Genomic DNA, 12245 nt, shown 5'->3' with positions numbered 1-12245 from the left:
TCTGGCTATAGAATCCCCCATCCATGATTTTTCTAAGATGGGATTGTCATGTGCATATGCTCCCCAGTCTTCTCTTTGGTTAAATCTGCATATGAGGGCATGGAAATGATAGATCTCTTTGTTCGGCCTAATCAAGATAGTGCACACTCTAAAAAGGAGCCTAGGTTAGGGATGTCTCCAGATGATGCTGCCATGTCAGTGGAATTTAAAAATAATAGGTCAGAGAACACAGCTACTATAGTGTAGGTTCCTTTCCAGTGCCTAAGGAGGATTAAGTGTAGCCAGGAGCCACAAAAGAAATATAGCTTTGTCCCTTAAAGGGACAGTTCTAAGTTGTGGCTTGTGAGAGACACAGGCAGATTTTTCTCATATCTTAGAAGCTTTCCCTCTTTATATATAATAGAAGCATCTTTGGGATAGGGATATCCACACTCAGGATAGTCATTCACAATGCCATTTGGAATTTTACATGCTGAATAGAAGGGTCCACCTGACAAATGGAGTTTTCAAAGATCAGGGACATGATATGTCCTCGCCAATATCTTGGATAATCCTATGGCAGGGGCTGTTGGTCCAGATGTCCTCTGTTCACCCACAGATTTGCAGGCCACCACTATTAGCAAGCCATATACAGGGGTCAGGAATTCCATGAGGGGGCATGTTTAGGAAGGCCCATGTGTTATTTTTTATATCATAGTACCATATGTCAAGGTGGCTACCTACAGCCTGCCATTCCCATCGAGACTTCCAACCAGGAGGAGAGGCAAGATTCTGAAAGCACTCCCATGGGGCTTCTAATTTTCTTAGATTGTCCCTGCAGCATTTTCTTTTCCAAATTTCTGAGCTTTCAGCAATTATGAGTGTGGTGTTACAATATTTGGGATCTCCCAGGTATGGTCCACTTCCCCTGCTTCTGAAACAGAGGGAAGCATTTGCTATTACCTAGTCAACTTTTCCTAATCTGAGAGTGTGAAGCTTATCTTTGGGGGGTAGTATTTGCTGGCACCAGGGGGGAGGTGGTTTTCTGGGAGGAGTTAGTTATTCCATGGAAAGTGCTCCCATACCATGTCCCATTTAGGCCTGATAAGTCTTTAAGGGTTAAAGGTAAAGCTAACAAAGGGAATCCTAAGATGGTAAGTTCTGGGTCATTGAGAAGTTCATTAGTGTTATTGAACTGAGCAGAGTGTTCAGGGCAGACCCAGAAATTAGTCTTGTTGTACAAATGTGCCATGGGTGATATCGTAGGAGCTAAAGGGTGTGAAATATTACTAAATCCAATAAAAAGTCCTAGCAGACTCAGTGATAGTAAAACTTTCATGTTTACTTTTTGCTTGGTAACTATTATCCATGTTATAAGGATAATAATTAAGCAAAGTACTAGAGTGATTTAGATTCTTTGATATTCCACTCTGGGGGTGCTACAGTATATAGTCCTACTGCAAACAGTTGAGTGAGTATAACAATTCCTGCAAGGCTGGTGTAGTAGATAATTTCCATCTAAAATTTTACTTACCAAGATATAGAATTTTCTTTTGGAGGTCTATGAAGTTACAAATGTAATCCCATGGATAAACAAAATCTCCCTCCAAATATGCATCAAAAAGAAGTTCTAGGCTGGGTGCAGTGGCTCACGCCTATAATCTCAGCACTCTGGGAGGCCGAGGTGGGTGGATCATGAGGTCAGGAGATCGAGACCATCCTGGCTAACATAGTGAAATCCCATCTCTACTAAAAATACAAAAAATTAGCTGGGCGTGGTGGCTGGTGCCTGTAGTCCCAGCTACTCGGGAGGCTGAGGCAGGAGAATGGCATGAACCCAGGAGGCAGAGTCTGCAGTGAGCTGAGTTCATGCCACTGCACTCCAGCCTGGGCGACAGAGCGAGACTCCGTCTCAAAAAAAAAAAAAAAAAAATTCTAATATCTGATGGCAAATCTCAAGAGGAAAAGTAGAAATGACCGAAAGTATCTGGTAAGGTGGCGGTGGGACTGAATAGGATGAGTAGCCCTCACTCATATACTTATCTTTTATGATTTTCAGCCTAAGATCTCCTATTTCTTCACATTGATATCCAGAATGTTCCTCTGGGCTATCAGGGGTTGCTCTCTGAGCTTTCCAGGCTTGACTAGAGTGTAATGTATCCAGGAGTCAATACCTGTAACTTTTACCACTGAGGGGGTTGAAAGGAGAATGGTATAAGGGCCTTCCCAGCTTGGTCTTAGGGAAGGAGAGAGAGAAGGGAGAGCTTTCACCAATACAAAATCTCCTGGATTAAATAAAGTTGGTCCTATTTCTTAGAGCTGGGCTTCTGCTAGTTGTGTTAATTCCTGTTGAAAGTGACCAGAGAGGTTACATGTTTAATCAATTCAGAAGTCTCCTGGTCTAATAGGAAGTCATTGGTAAGGAAAGGCCATCCATACACCATTTCAAAAGGGCTCAGACCTAACTTTGAAGGGATATTTCTTACCCGCAGTAAAGCCATGGGAAGAGTGACCCAAGGAAGGTGAGTTCTTAGGACAGTTTTCTGAGGTGTCTTTTGATAATATTGCTTATCTGTCCAGGTTCAGTGGCTCATGCCTGTAATCCCAGCACTTTGGGAGGCCAAGGTGGGCAGATCACCTGAGATCAGGAGTTCAACACCAGCCTGGCCAACATAGTGAAACCCTGTCTCTACTAAAAATATAAAAATTGGCCGGGCATGGTGGCATGCAACTGTAATCCCAGCTACTTGGGAAGCTGAGGCAGGAGAATTGCTTGAACCTGGAAGATGGAGGTTGCAGTGAGCTGAAATTGCAGCACTGCACTCCAGCCTGGGTGACAGACCAAGACTCCATCTCAAATAATAATAATAATAATAATAATAATAACATACTATCATTTATCTTCTCTATTTTTCCAGAGGACTGGAGTCTCCAGTATTAATAGAGATGATACTGTATGCCTAGTGCCTTTGAGATCCCCTATGTGACAGCTGCCTTAAACAAGGGTCTGTTGTCACTTTGGCAGTAGACACTTAGGTAGACAAAAGCAGGGAGTTATTTCATTAACTAACACTTTTTTTTTTTTTGAGAGTCTCGAGTCTCGCTCTGTCACCCAGGCTGGATTGCAGCGGCATGATCTCGGCTCACTGCAACCTCCACCTCCGTGGTTTAAGCAATTCCTCTGGCTCAGCCTCACAAACAGCTGGGTTTACAGGTGCACACCACCACACCTCGCTAATTTTTTTGTATTTTTAGTAGAGACAGGGTTTTATCATGTTGGCCAGACTGGTCTCAAACTCCTGACCTCAGGTGATCCACCCACCTTGGGCCTCCCAAAGTGCTGGGATTACAGGTGTGAGCCACCGTGCCTGGCCTAACACTTTTATTACCTCAGAGGCCTTTTCTGTACAGCATGGAAATGCATCTACCCAGTTAGTGAAAGTATCCATACCAGGAGGTATTGGATGCCCTTTGTCTTTGGCATGTGGGTGAAGTCTATATGCCAGTCCTTTCCTGGATAACTTCCCATCCTTTGGGTTTGAGGACGAAGGAGCTGCCTGTTGAGGGAATTATTTTTAAGACAGGATTCACAAGCATTAACAACCTATTTCACTGTTTTTAATAAGTTATCTCCTGAAGACAATCTCTGGGCACACTGATGAGTGTTGTCCTTTCCCAAGTGAAAAGCATGGTGGAGGATCTTAAGAACTTTCCATTGGCTGGAGGCTGGCAAGTGGAGCTTGCCTCTGACTGTAGCCATCCTGAGGGCTGGAAAGTGTATCCTCAAGAGATGGCCCATTCTATCTCTGCAGGGGAGTACTGAGGCTAAATTTTTCTTATGGAGCCTTCCCAGATTAGAGGGGCTTCAAATGTGTTGATACCCTGAGGTTTTCCTGCTGCGGACTTGGCTGCCTGATTAGCTAACTTGTTTTCTTTGGCTATTTCATCTGTTCCCTTCTGATGTCCCTTACAATGCATCACTGCTACCTCTTATGCAAGGAAAACTCAGGGTTATAACCTATCAATTTCCTGGTGTATTTTATAGGGAATCCATTAGCAGTAACAAAGTGTCTTTCCTTTCAGATGGCAGTGTGAGCATGAAGGACTAAGAAAGCATACTTGAAGTCAAGGTAAATGTCAGCCATCTTTCCCTTGTTTAATTCACATGCTCTTGTAAGAGCTATCAGTTCACCTAGTTGGGCACTTGTGCCTGGAGAGAGGGGAGCACATTCAATAACATCATTCAAAGTGACTACAGCATATCCCACCTTACAGACTCCTTGCTCTACAAAGGAACTTCCATCCCTGAAATGGGTCCTGTCTGGATTGTCTAGGACAGTTTCCCTGAGATCCTCCCTGGCTGTCCATACCACAACTTTCTCATAGTCATGTTCAGGTTCCCCAGTTTCCTTGGGGAGGAAAGTGGCTGGGTTTAGGTGAGAACAAGTTTTTCAATTGAATTGTAGACCCTTCTAACAGTAGAGTTTGATATTTAAGGAGCCAGCTGTCTGTTAGTCAAAGGCTCCTCTTAGAAGACAGCAATCCTGCTACATTATATGGAGTATAAACAGTTAAGCCATTTTCCAGGGTTAATTTCGTGGCCTCTGGTACCAGTAGAGCCATGACAGCAATGGCTCAGAGGCATGCTGGCCATCTTTTAGGCACCAAATCAAGTTTCTTATTCAGGTAGCCCACTGGCTGTTGAGCTGGTCCTCAGGCTTGAGTTAAAACTCCCAGGGCCATTATCTTCCTTTCTGATACATAAAGATTCAAGACTCTTCCTATGGGAAGGCTGAGAGCTGGAGTCTTAAGTAAGACTTGTTTTAGCTGGCTAAAGGCCTTCTGATCTTCAGGTTCCCAGGTCAGGCAATGAGTTTTAGCTGCTTGCGTTTCTTTTATGAGGTGACATAAAGAATGAGCTATCTTACCATATGCAGGTATCCATAGTCAGCAAAATCCTGTAATGCCAGCAAATCTTCTTAGTTGCTTGAGGGTTTGGGATGTGAGGGAAAGCAGAAACAGCTTAATTCTTTCTTCCCCTAATGCTCTAGTTGCTTCAGACAACGCTAAACCCAGATACTTCACTGAGGTTTGCCAAAGTTGGGCTTTCAATTTTGAAATTTATATCCTCTGTCAGCTAAGAAATTAAGAAGAGCTGTCCAGGCATGGTGGCTCACACCTGTAATCCCAGCACTTTGGGAGGCTGAGGCAGATGGATCACGAGGTCAGGAGTTAAAGATCAGCCTGGACAAGATGGTGAAACCCTGTCTCTATTAAAAACTACAAAAATTATCCAGGTGTGGTGGCAGGCACCTGTAATCCCAGCTACTCAGGAGGATGAGGCAGGAGAATCACTTGAGCCTGGGTGGCAGAGGTTGCAGTGAGCTGAGATAGTGCCACTACACTCCAGCCTGGGTGACAGAGTGAGACACTATCTCAAAAAAAAAAAAGAAAAGAAAAGAAAAGAAGAGCTTCAGTGCCCTCCTGAGAAGCTTCCTCAGTTGGGGCACAGAGCAATATGTCATCTACATATTGCAAGACCCTTTCCTGGGGATGGGAAAACTTGGAGAGGTCCTTTGACAGCGCCCACCCAAACAAGTGAGGACTATCTCAAAATCCCTGAGGCAGCACCATCCATGTTAACTGGGTGGTCTGGCCAGAGGGATCTTTGCCAGAAGGCAAACAGTTATTGAGAGTCAGGATTTAACTATATATAGAAAAAGGCATCCTTTGTATCTAGGACTGTGAACCATTTAGTTCCCTCAGGTACTTGGGTTAGCAGGGTATAGGGATTAGGGGCCACTAGATGGATTGGGACTATGGCCTCATTAATAAGGCAGAGGTCCTGAAATAATCTCCATTCCCCATTGGATTTTTGCACTCCTAATATTGGAGTGTTGCAGGGACTGTTATAGGGTTTGAGGAGGCCATGCATTTTACATGCATATGTCATTATTAATAATGGCTTCTAGCCCTTTCCTTGCCTTAGGCTTTAGGGTATATTGTCTCTAGTTAGGAAAAGAAGTGAGATCCTTAAGATGGATCCAGACTAGCCTGGCAGTTTTAGCTCCACCTATTCTTCCTTCAGTTGCCCACACATTTGGATTAATATTAGCTTTCAACACTGAGAGACAAAGAGATTTTCCTGGGGCTATATGGATGCTGGCTCTCATGCAGAATAAAATCTCTACCTAATAAAGGAGTGGGATATTCAGGCATGATTAAGAATGCATGTGTAAATAATATGTTCCCCCCCAACTACAGCTAAGGGGTTGAGAAAAATATCAGGTTAGAACATTTACTGAAATGCCCATCATGGTCATGCTACAGGAAGAGGGCCTTGATTAGAGAGGAGAAGAGAGAGGCTGGATCCAGTGTCTAGAAAGAGGTCCACCATCCTTCCTTCAATTTCTAGAATCACCTGGGACTCCTGGAGTAATGGCTGCTTGAACCACTGGAGCCAGGGGTCTGAGCCCCAGGACCCATCAGTCCTGTTTGAGCATCTGTGAGACTGGTTCTTAACCTGGTGACCTCCATCTCTGGGTACAGTCTGTTCCCCAGTGGTCCCCACCACAGGCTGGACAGGGTTGAGGTGGCTTCCTCTTGCTGCCTGGGCACTCCTTCTTAAAGTGCCCTGACTTGCCACCCTGGTAGCAACTGGCAGATGCACCCCAAAGTCCTGGACTTTGCAAGCCTGCAAAGCATCAACTGGAGCCTCCATCCTTCTCTTGAATTTCATCACTTTCTCTTGGGCCTCCTCCTTGTCCCTATATATAAGACCAAGGTGGCCATCCTCAGGAGGTTTTCCAAGGTGCTATCTCATCCTGTAGCCTGCTTTTGCAGTTTCCTTCTAATATCAGGAGCTGCCTGTGTAATAAACTTGTCCTTTAGGATTAGCTGTCCCTCGATTGAATCAAAGGATAAGGATGGGTGTTTTCTTAGTGCCTCTCTCAGACTTTCCAGAAAAGCTGTGGGATTCTCATGTGGCTTTTGGTCTATCGTGTACAGTTTAGGGTAATTAAGAGGTTTGGCCCTAGCTCTTCATAGGTCCTCCAATATGCCCATTAAAACGTGTTTCCTTTTTCATGTATCTGTGGATGGTGGGGTTCCAATCAGTGTTGTCAGTGGGTTTCCAATCAGGGTTGTCAAGAGTTACTGCCTCTCTTCATATTGGGAATGATGGTTCCCCTATTTCTTCACCTTCCCTATTTTATCTTTTCCTTTTTAGCCTACTATAGGAGACATACTGCTTGTCTCCAACCTTCCCTACTGCCTGCAGAGCTACCTGTTTTTCAGCTTCGGTTAGGGTTTGGTTTAGGAGCAGCATAACATCCCTCCATGAGAGGTCAAACACCTGAGTTAAATTTTGGAAAGCTTCTATATACCTATCAGGGTCATCAGAAAATCAGCCTAAGTCTCCCTTTATTTGCTTAATGTCCTGCAATGAGAAGGGAACTTGAACTCTGGTGGCATCACCTCCATTGGGCATTTCCTATAGGGGTAAGAGTGAAGTTGGGAGAGTGGAGAGTTTTGGAGATGGTGGTGCTGGAGGAGCTAATGGCATGGTTGAAGGGGGACCCACATACAGGGCACAAGAATGGCTGGGACACCCAATAGCTGCCTCAGATGGTTCCCTTGGAAGTTGCTTCTCTAGTTTCAGGGAATCATTCCCTTTGGGCCTGCCTGATATGACTGCTAAAAGAGCTGAGTTGATTGTGCAGTGCTTGCAAAAGTGTGTGTTGTCTCACAGGGCAAAGAAAGCCTGTGTATAGGGGACCACAGGCAATTTGCCCTCCTGTCTACAGAAAAGATCTAATTGTTGGATAGTATTAAAATCAAGGCTTCCCTCTGCAGGCCAGGCTGGTTCAAAATGGTAAGAAGGTCATGCCCTGTGCAAAAGAAAATGAGCTGCTTTTTTTTCAAAGTCTCAGGGTTAAAGGCGTCCCAGTGCTTCAAAATGCACTCCAGAGGAGTGCAGGCCAAAGATAGTCTGTTACCCATCGAGAAAGAAAAATGAGAAAAAAGAGTCCCTTTAGTCTTTTTCTTTTCCTTTGGAATGGCCCAGGGTGGAGGGGAAGACAGTGGGGACGTCCCGCCAACTGTTCTCCCTCCTTGGTTCCCTGAGCCCCGGCATCCATTAAAGGTGCTGCACATGGATGCAGGCATGACCATCAGCCATGGAACCGGAGGAACTAAGTGATTTGGATTAGTCACGCTCACCCATGCGACTCTAGTCCTACGCTGGTGGTTTCTCTTTGACTTCCTAGACTTGTGTGATCCGTGTGGCTCCCCAACAGATAAATCTTGGGAAAGACTATGAAACAGTTGCACTGGGCAAGGCCCCTTAATGGAGGGAGTGTACAGGCTTGAGCTCTATATTCTGCTATTATGGCCTGGATTAAAGTATTCTTAGGCAGTGGCTCTGGTTAATTTCTGGACATAAAATCCCCTTACAATTTAAGTACCATTTTAATTGGAGGCAGAATAGGTACCTTAAAAGGATGTAGGGTTCAAATGGTGGTTTTCCTGCTGATGGGACAGTATCGAGACTAAAGTTTGGTTTCAGAGGACCTTTTTCTCCCCATTGTTGAAGGCAGAGTTTTCCCATTCACAGAAGGTACATAAAGCCTGGTTTCTAGTAGAAAAAAAGAAGGAGAATTGGGAAGTCAGAGTGTTTTGGCAAAGGGCCAACAAGATGCCTCATGGAGAAGATTTTTATTCCACTAGGCGGTGCTGTTGACCTTGAAATACCATGTGCTGCCCAAAGGGTAAAGGGAGAAGACACTAAGCGGGGGATGGGGAGATGTCCCTCTGTTCCTAAAAAGTCATAAAAATGGCAATCCTTTCAGCTATATTCCCAGTTACTATGTCATTTCCTGATCTTGCCTAATGAGACTACTTCCCTGAACTGTAAAAATTCCCACAGCATTGCATACACAGAGTGGATAGGAGACATGGTGGTCACGGACAGGAAAGGAGAAAAATTGCCATAGGAAAAACTTGGAGATCCTCTTGCCAATAGCCATCAGGCTTTCAAAGGCTGGGGTTAGTACAGAAGCCTTTGGGTAACACCAGGGTGTGGCCCTGGCCAGGAACACTCAGTTGCCACTGGACCTCTTCCAGCCCCATGTGATGACTAGGCTATCTGTGAAAGCCAGCATTCCCAGCAAACTGAGGGCACTGGGGGATTCACTAAGTTCTCCCCAGAAAGCCTGTCCCCCAAGTCTTGTAAGGCTGGCAGCTATGCTAACCATTTTTAAATGGCTGATGGGGCCTGAGTCTTTGGCTTGATTTTAAAATGGAGGGCGGAAGGTCCCAAAATGAAATAAAATAGTTGGGATCTGCTCCTATACTTAGCCTTCTGATGAATCTACCTTGGATCCCAGTGAGGCTCCCAAAATGAAGCAGTGTCATTGCCTAGGGTAAATACTCAAGGTTTGTTGTCTCACATCAAGGAAATCAAGGACATAGATACATGAAGAGTGAGGTTCAGCACAGAGGTTTAGGCCAGATGTGGTTGCTCATGTCTGTAATCCTAGCACTTTGGGAGGCTGAGGCAGGTGGATCACCTGAGGTCAGGAGTTCAAGACCAGCCTGGCCAACATGGTGAAACCCTGTCTCTACTAAAAATACAAAAATAAGCTGGGTGCGGTGGTGGACGCCTGTAATCCCAGCTACTCGGGAGGCTGAGGCAGGAGAATTGTTTGAACCTGGGAGGCAGAGGCTGCAATGAGCAGAGGTTGCAGTGAGCAGAGGTCACGTCACTGCACTCCAGCCTGGGTGACAGAGTGAGGGTCCGTCTCAAAAAAAAAACAAAAAAAAAAAAAAAGAGGAGAGTTTTAATAGGCAAAAGAAAGAGAAAAGCTCTCTCCTGCAGAGAGAGGGGTCCTGAGCATGTTTTCTGATCTGCAGCAACATGCAAGGGATTTTATAGATGAGCTTCAGGAATTGATGTCTGATTCACATAGGGTGCAAAAGATTGGTTGGACCAGGTGTGCCATTTGCATAGGGCATAAGAAACCTGTTAGGGCTAGGTGCACCACTTGCATACAGTGAAAAAAGCTGGCCATCTCCACCCTAATATTTTATTATGCAGATTACTTATCTGCCTGGCTGGCAACATGTTGCCTCTTTCTTTATTGTACACGTGGTGACAAAGAAAAGGGAAGATGGAACCTCCATGTTGAACATACCTGGCCCTCAGGTGGCCCTTTTCTATTGGTACAGCTGCTGGCATTCACCCGTGCAAGCTTCCAGCTTGCTTATCTATGTCTGTAGCTCGATTTTTCACGCCACTCTATCTTAGAAAAGAAATGATTTGGGTGCTGCTTTTTGTTAAAAGGGAAATTCTGCTGAGGTCTCCTTTACCTTCACTATCTGCCTGAATAATTTCTTTCTATCTCCTGTATCACAAGCGGTGGGCTCCCAAGGCCTTGGGATGCTCTGCCCCTGTGGCTTTTTAGAAAACAGCCCCTGTGGTTGCTGTCACAGGATGGAGTTGAGTGCCTGTGACTTTTCCAGGCCCATTGTGCAAGCTGCAAGCTGCCAATCGCACCACCATTCTCAGGTCTGGAGGGTGGTGTCCTACACTTGTGACTGGTGTCTGCAGTGGGGGAGTCTGAAGGACTGAGCTCCCAAACTGTGGGAATGCACTGAGGGGGAAGCACTTGCTGGACTAGTATTGCTACCAACAATCTGGACCAGCTTAGTGGCTGAACCTAATGTTCCTTTCAAAGATGAAAAAGTTTGAGTATTAATGGAAAAAAAGAGAAACAGTAGCTGAGGGTTAAAAAAACAAATAAATGAATTATAAATTGAGGGAAATCCTATATTACACTAACAACTCTTTTAAAAGAGTCTCAGACCAAGAGATGACATTATCCCTTAGCTTAATTACACAAAATGCCTGAAAGGATGAAGCTATATATTTGCCAAGACCACTTCTGCTTTTGGAACCTGACAAGACTGAAAGGAATTTTGCAAACCTGAGTGGCCTCAGCCTGCAAGACATTTATGCAATATAATGGATTGGACTAATTATAAAAGCTTGTATTTATTTGTTTTACTGTAAGGGATCCATAGTTCAAAAACAGAGGGTGGCCTGTGGTGTTATATATTGCTTTTCTTTTCTTTCTTTTCTTTTTTTTTTTTTGAGACGGCGTCTTGCTGTGTCGCCCAGGCTGGAGTGCAGTGGTGCAATCTCGGCTCACTGCAAGCTCCACCTCCTGGGTTCATGCCATTCTCCTGCCTCAGCCTCCCAAGTAGCTGGGACTACGGGAGCCTGCCACCACGCCCGGCTAATTTTTTTGTATTTTTAGTAGAGATGAGGTTTCACCGGATTAGCCAGGATGGTCTCAATCTCCTGACCTCGTGATCAGCCCACCTTGGCCTCCCAAAGTGCTGGGATTACAGGCTTGAGCCACCGCACCCGGCCTATATTGCTTTTCTTACACAGTTCCTGTTTAATACCTCCTATAGCAATTGTTACAGTCTTTTGTTAAAACATTGAGTTCGTTAGACCTCAGGGGCTGGATTCAGGAAAAAGAATGTCTGTCCTTCCCTCCTTTCACCTGCCCAAAGGCAGGACTCTAATCTTTGCTCACCTTTCCGATTGTGGTCCCAGAGGGAGACCTACCCAATACAATGGTGGAAGGAATGCTAACATCATGAAGCTTCCGTAACAATCCAAGAGGACAGGGTCTGGGGAGCTTCCTGATGGCTGAACATGTGGAGGTTCCTGGAGGGTGGTGCACCTGGGAGGGCATGGACGCTCAGTGCCCTGTTAGGATTCAATCAGGCTGGTGGGAAAAATATTAGAGATAGTTACAGAGACAGATACAAATCTTCTTAGAAGGGTGAGAAGTTTGCATTAGCTTCGGTAATAGATACGGTTGAAGGCAACCTGATCTTGACCTTTAGTTAAACAAATTAAAGTAGTAATAAAGGAAAGCAGAGTAGTTTACCTAGCTAGCTTGTTTACTCACATGATCTTAAAACTAACCTTTGATGTACCGCAGGTGCTTAAGTGCTTTTTACTCGGGAAGTCCACAATGTCAATTACCCTCTAATGGTGTTGACTCAAGCTTTTGTTAATTAATCTTACTGAATAAATGCGAGTCTGACTAGCTGATCAGGGCTGAGTTGCAACTGTTTACAGGACTCAGCAGAGAGCCTGTACATGGCTCAGACCCTCAGCTGGACTGGCAGAGCAGAATATCTGTGTTTCAGTGTACTTTATTCATCCATTGCCAGTTCCAGGGTCTGCA

The sequence above is a fragment of the Pongo pygmaeus genome, chromosome 20, assembly GCF_028885625.2.
Source record: "Pongo pygmaeus isolate AG05252 chromosome 20, NHGRI_mPonPyg2-v2.0_pri, whole genome shotgun sequence".
Classification (NCBI taxonomy): Eukaryota; Metazoa; Chordata; class Mammalia; order Primates; family Hominidae; genus Pongo; species Pongo pygmaeus.
The sequence above is the reverse complement of the archived record's forward strand: the minus strand, read 5'-3'. Positions refer to the sequence as shown.